Source organism: Mastomys coucha, unplaced genomic scaffold, assembly GCF_008632895.1.
Source record: "Mastomys coucha isolate ucsf_1 unplaced genomic scaffold, UCSF_Mcou_1 pScaffold18, whole genome shotgun sequence".
In the NCBI taxonomy this organism is placed as follows: domain Eukaryota; kingdom Metazoa; phylum Chordata; class Mammalia; order Rodentia; family Muridae; genus Mastomys; species Mastomys coucha.
This window is the reverse complement of record NW_022196900.1, coordinates 59,492,492-59,499,502: the sequence shown is the minus strand read 5'-3', so window position 1 is coordinate 59,499,502 and position 7,011 is coordinate 59,492,492. Positions and strand designations below refer to the sequence as shown.

General features: G+C 42.4%; 1 protein-coding gene across 1 annotated transcript in view; it reads right to left on the bottom strand.

Annotated features, from left to right (window-relative positions):
• The window catches only part of Ror1 (receptor tyrosine kinase like orphan receptor 1), a 357,307-nt gene that overhangs the window by 243,415 nt on the left and 106,881 nt on the right, over window positions 1-7,011 (bottom strand). The window lies entirely within an intron of this gene.

Genomic DNA, 7,011 nt, shown 5'->3' with positions numbered 1-7,011 from the left:
AGAGAGAGAGAGAGAGAGAGAGAGAGAGAGAGAGAGAGAGAGAGAGATCTTGACAGCGAGTCAATTGTGCTTCAGAGGTAGAACCAGATGTTCCAAAGGGATTCCTGCCATCAACAAAAGAGGGCATGGGAGGAGTGTTAGCCTCTGTCATCAACCCCAAGCTGAAGCTTTGGGGTGTCAGAATCCTATCTATGCACGTAAGCATGTAAGAGCAAGTTCAGGCTGCAGGGCTCACAGTGGTGGGTGGCTTTACACCAAGTCCTAGAAAGGGGCCCTGGAGCAAGGCCATTGCCAAGCTCCGTTCTTCTGTGTTATACTGGAGTTGGGTTTCACCCATCCTTGCAAGCCATCTATGGGAAATGGCCACAGGAATCCAGATAATGGAAGAGCACTGTAACTGGCAAAGTTTGGGCATGTTTCACTTAATGTTGACAGTGATTATGATATCCACGAAGCTATTTAGCACCAGTAACCTCAAGTGCATTATTTTGTTTTAATTATTAGAGAGTTAAATAACTTGGGATCCTTGTCACAGGAAGAAGGAAGCTGTACGTTAGCTTGAACCCGTTTCTTTTCTCTCAGGACTCTTTGGCTGTATTTGCCATTTCTGAGTCTTTCTCCTTTGTTCTGGCTCTAGTACACTTGTGTCCTCATCCCTTCCCTTTGGAGGACAGACAAGACAGAGGGAAAGGGCAGGAGGTTCTAGGATGGGGTGAGTCTCATTATCACATATACTCTGCTGGGACCAGACAATATATCATAAGTAGATACTTGTGACTACATTTGTCATCCTCAACTCTCCCACACGGTGCATTCTTTTACATCCACATCCACTTGTATACACTGTGTCAGTTAAGATGAGTGTGTACATCTGATGCACTCCTATGTGCATTGACTAAATGATTAGCTCCCTGCATGTCTAAAATAAGCACAAGGAAGAAGGAAAATCTAGGTCTGGTTGCATTAGTTTTAAATCCTAATTATCTGCACAGTATATTAAGATTTTTAATGAGGCATAATATTTGAGAAAATTTGAAAAGATAAAAAGGTCATGTGTGTGTATTATATATATTATATAATATGTGTGTATATCTATACATGAACATATATATATATATATACACATATATAATATGTCTGTATTACATATTACTCTTTCCACAGTGTTGAGCTGAGGAGCAGGAGGAGATGGTTGTAGCTGGAGATAACACAGAGGCTGCTAGCTCACACGATGCACTGCACTCCAAGGCAATGGCCACCTTAGAGCCTGGACTTTAGTCAAGTGTCTTCCTCAGCTTTAGGATGGGATCCTTTCCATCACTGCAGCTGTGATGGGGACATGCAATGGGATCCAGCAAGGACGCTTAGGACCAAGAGTGCTTAAAAGCCACAACGTGAGGTTAGGTCAGGGTAGGGTACCAGAATCCCTGAGGAGGAGCTTATGTCACGGGTTGGTTTGTGGGGCATATCGTAACAAGGCACTACCAACTTGCAGCTCAGACAACAGAAATTTATTTTCTGACAGTTCTGAAGGCTCTAGGTTTGAAAGAAAAATGTCTCTAGGCATGGTTTCTCCCGAAGTCTCCCACCTTGCTTTGTGGATCTCTGAAGCATCTTCACAGGGCCCTTCCTCTGAAAGCATGCCCTAGGAGTCTCTACTTTTATGGACACCAGTCACACTAGACTGGGATCCTAGCTAATGGCCTCATCTTAAATAATTTCTTCTGTAAAGGCCATCCTTCCCAAACTAGTCGCATCCTTGGGTGAGGCAGACAGAGGGACACAATCTAATTCATAACAGGTCATCTGAAGATTCCTATCAGTCTAGATGAATTTGAGTATTTGATATTAAATAAATCGACTAGCCCAAGGAAGCTAGTGAAGGTTGACAGCTAGCAGGTCTAAGAAGCACAGGGCCATCTTCCTCTCTTGAGCAATTGGGTCTAAAGCATAGAAGGAAAGGTCACAAGAGTGTAAGATTGAGCTTCCTGCTATATGGGACTCCACTACTAATTGCCTGTGAGAAAGTTCTCTAGCATGTCAGGGCCTGATTTCCTCTATCATGGGCATGTGGTGTTAATTTCAAACAAATCACTAGAAAATCCTCAAGATCTCCATAAACTTCATAAACCAGGAAAGGTACACAATACTACAATCCTAGGGCTCTGCCTTCTATTTGATTACCACCTATCCCCATAAGGATACTTAAAGGATCCCATTCTTCAGCTGGATAGTCATGGCCTCCACTGGAGGGATCCACCACTGGCCTGACGCCTCTTCGCTGCTGTGTAACTATCTACTTACTCTTCTTCGATTTTCTATCTGTCTACAATAACCTCTCCATTCCTGCTATTTCAGCCATTTGTAGAGCTGCTCAAATGCAGCTGGCATCACAAAGCCATTTCTAAGCAGAAGTGACCTTCTCCAAAGTACTATTGGGTTTTATCTCTCGCTGTATTTGCGGCTTTCCTTGTTCTCAATAATATCCCATTTTACAGAATGATCTACACTAAACCCTAAAGTATGAAAGTTTTTATAGCTATTATGTAAAGGAAGAGTGTGTGTGTGTGTGTGTGTGTATCCTTTATGTGTGTGTTTCCATACGTATGTGTATGTATATATGAAACATAGGAAAGTGTGATGGTCTGAATGAGATGCATTCTATAGCCTTCTACAGTCTTAACTACTGATGATGGTTCTGTTTCAGAAGGCTTAGGAGGTGTGCCTTTGCTGGAAGGTGTGTGTCACTGGGGCATGGAGTGGCAGGTCACTTAGTCGTTCTCCATTTGTTCTCTCTGGTACCTGTTTATGGTTCAAGAAGTCATCTCTCTGCTGTTCCTATCACCATGCCTGCCTGCTGCCACATTTCCCTGCCATGATAATGATGGGTTCTTATTCCTCTAGAATTGTAAGCCCAAAATAAATCCTTCCGTTCATAAGCAACTTTGGTCATGGTATTCTATCACAACAATAGAAAGGTATCCAAGACAGAAGTCTAGGCCTTAAGTGGATGAGATTGGTCTGGGTTGAATGTAGTCGAGCAAGGTTAGTAGGGGTGAGGGTACAACATGGGAGCATACAAATGAGAAACAGGAATGACAAAGGGGGACATGTAGCTCCAATTCAGAAATCCATACTACAGTTTGACATGTAAGCAGAACCAAAAGTATTCTTAAATAAATAGTAGGGCTGGGATGAAATATAACTTATAGATAGTAGTACTAATGAATCAAATTACATTTCAGGTATGAAATGAATCAAGGACTGGGTAGGAAAGGAAAAATATCCTGGAGACCACCCCAAGTTCAACATAAAAAGACAAAAATATATATGGTTCCATGAAACCATAATGAAGAAAAGGCAGGGAGCTGTCTAGACACTTCTTGCTTTGTATCGTTGATTAAACAATGTGGCATGACTATTCAGCCTCAAGGGAATATGGAAAAGTTTTTCATCAGAGTGTGTTGTTGACCTCAACAGAGTCCTCTTAAGAAAGAAAAAAGGGAAGACTAGATATTGACTAGGAAGCCAATAGATTACCACGCCAGTATCAGTGAACTAAAGCAGGCTAATTTGGAAAAGCAGAGGCTCTCGGATAGTGCTATGCCATAGGGTTACTAGAATAAATGAGTCAGAGCATGCATTAGGAAAGTGTCTAACAAAGAGCAAAGGCCATGTTAAATGTTAGCTATTGTTCTTTCTTAATTGTAAGAAGAAAAAACAACTTAGGTGAAGGCTGATGGATGATGAACAGCTCTTACATAACAAGTCTCTACCTCAGAAAAACAGTGACAGATAGATGGATGGATGGATAGACAGACAGACAGACATATAGATAATAGAATGAACATGAACTGAAACCACATAGGTGAAAAATGTAAACATTAATCATGGTTTCCATTTAAATGTGGAATTGTGTGTGATTTCTACTTTTCCCTGTGGCCTTCTTTGTAAGTTTTACCAAAACAAAACAAAAAACAAGAGTATAGAAACAACACAAGCCTTAGTTTTTTCATCTATGATATGGAGACAGAACTGACCTCATCTCTGAGACTCTGCATGCACGTCACGCTCTGACACATGGTTACCAGATACCCAGTCAAAGAAAATCAAGGAACCCATTGAAGCCAACATTCTCTTTCCATATGGTAAAAATGGCTATGCTCTTAGAAGTGCTTTTCTTCAAACCAAGTCAGACCATGCTAAGCATGGAAATGGTACAAAGAACAAGAGCACTTGCCTGGCAAAGGGTACTTCAACCACAATGAGCTACTGAGCCCAACCCTCCACAGTTCCCCCAGACCCAGATGAGCTGCTGACAGGCCATTACTGCTCTATCACTAGGGGGAAGAAATACCACAATCCCTTAAAAGAAAAAGAAAAGCTCTGCCGTATGGTGTGTGTTCTGGTGCTTAGGTATCTTCCCTTCCTTTAGCCGTAAGGTAGTCCTTCCTCCTACCCCTTCAACTAGATTGATGTTTAAACCCAAGATTAAGAGCTCCCACTATCAGCTGTTTCGCAGCAGTACTAAAGTGGCTTTAAACTTCTCACATTGCCCAACTATACATTGGTACCCGAGCTACAGGATCACTGAAAAGAATCGTGGCTTTTGGCTTTAAACAAACTAGGTTGGATGCTATGGCCCATGAGCAGCCCCTTCTTAACTTTACCTCATCTGTAGAATTGGCTGAAAATTACCTTTGATACATAAAGAGAAAGAAATGTTAAGGGTACAAAAGGAAAAGTATGCTGGAAGATCCTATTGGATTAGGAGCCAGGCCAACTGAATCAGAATTGACGCATCCATGGATGCTCAGATAGTTGCAGACAATCAAATCACCCCAAAACTTCTAAATGTGGATTTTGTGGAGAAACTGGGTGAGTCATAGATAAGAGACTGAGCTAGGGGGCAAAAGAAATGCACGAATTGGGGATGTCCTCAGGCCATGGAGTCCACCTCCCCAAATCCAAAACCTTGTCTAGGTGTGTAAAGCAGCCTGGCCTTAGAAACGTGGGCCTGCTTCTTCTTGGGGGTGAAGGTATTTTATGAACTGTTTCCATAGAGCAGCAAAAACTTTCCAGAGGTTTATTAACTTCATTTGCCCATTCTAGGATGGGGAGACCCTCACGTCCTCTCTTAGGGTGGGCAGATCATAAACTCAAAAGTTGGGTAGAGGCTCCTGGAAGGGAGAAAAATCAAAAATCAAGAACTCCCTAGGACCTCTCTGGACCCCATAGTCACCTCTGGGTCACTTCCTTTCCTCCTCTCCATCCTCTCTCCTCTCTTACTCCTGTCTGACTCTGGCTCCGTCTCTCACCAGTCCCTCCACCCTGCTTGCTCTTCTCCTCCCGTAACTCCCACTGTCTCCTCTCCTCTCCTGCCTGTTTCCTCTTCCTAGCTGCCTTCCTATGTGGAGCAGTCTTCCCAACCCAATATAAACAAGGTTTTCCCTGAACAAGAAAAGCGCTTTTATTGTCTCTGCCCGTGCAGTTTCCAAGGATTCTGAGTTATGACTAGCTATTTTTATCTGATACAGCGTGACAGTTCATTTGACAAATATTAGAGCCCTGTATGTATCAGGTACTGTTCTGGGGATATGTTGGTGAGCACGAGACACTAAAACCTCTGACCTCGTGGGGCTGAGATTCTGCTGGAAAGCTGGCATGAGAGGAGGTATTAAAATAAACAGTTATTTAAGGTACAGCTTGAAGGCTCATACAGCTTATATTTGAGAAGTGGGGAGAGAGAAAGGAGAAACAAGAACATCCAAGTCAGTTCAGTAAGTGTGCAAGTATGGACTTATTCGAGAACCCTTTCAGAATATAGCCCCAATAGGAAAAAAGCCCCTACTTTTGTCTGTTTATTCAATTCTGCCCTCTACCAGTAAACCTGACCAGTGGTTGTCGCAGGAGCTGACATGTGTCTGAGTATCTCCAGGACCCTCGTGATGTCAAGAATTTTACAGACACTCAGTTTAAGTGTTGAGGGAAACACAGTCTTATGATTTAAATTTTGCATGTGCCATGCATTATCTTTTTATCAAAGATCAATTTTTCAGGTAGTGAAAAGTTAATTTTAAAATATTGAAGCTACAATATCACTATACTGAATAGGTATAACCTAAGCAAAGAATTAACCACATTCAAGATGAATATGTGAAAGGACTAGAGGGTAGTGGCAACTGGGAGGGTTGAATAAGGAGGTCTAACAGCTGAAGTAGCTGTAGGGAAATATTGTTAGTAATAACAGCTCAGGTTTTATGACCTTGTAGGGTTTACAAAGCATTCCCATATCTTTTACTTCATTTGACACATTTAGTGGCTCTCGGGGCTCATGATTATTGAAATAAAAGAGACTAAGAAAGTTACCTAAACTTAACAGTGAATAATTAACAGTCAGAACTTGAACTCTGGTCTTTTTCTTGTGCATCTGGAATGAGCTGAGACAAGAGACACACTTGAGGAGCTTTGCTTGAAGCAGGAGCCATCCTGGAGCAGAGAGCATACCTCTCACATTCCTGGAGGCCAGCTATACCGAGGCTTAGTAGAAATTTCAGGGTGGCTCATACAGAACCCAGAGACTAATCAGTCCCCTCCCCAGCCCCTAACACACACCCCACATGCTGTCAGTCAGTCCCCATGCTTCACCAGCATCCCCATCCTATGCTGATCACATGATTTGGAAACAGGACCCAGCTCCTGACTTAGATGAGGAAGGAACACTTTAAGTTTGACAAGTCAATTTAAAGTAGAAGCGGCAGCTGGCGGAAGCAATCTTTAGTGCCTACCAATTAAAGAAATCATTCCAAGGAAAGGAGTACCCAACAAATTACTCCGATGCAGAGCTACAAACAAATTACCTGCATTTTTGCCCACTGCCTCTGTCAACCAAGCTAATAGGACTTTGTGCTTAGGGTCGCTATATTTCAGATGTGAAACTTTATGGCTGGGCTGATGCCCACTTAAGAAAATGCACTCTGTATCTTAGCCTCATTAAGACAATGGTTAAAC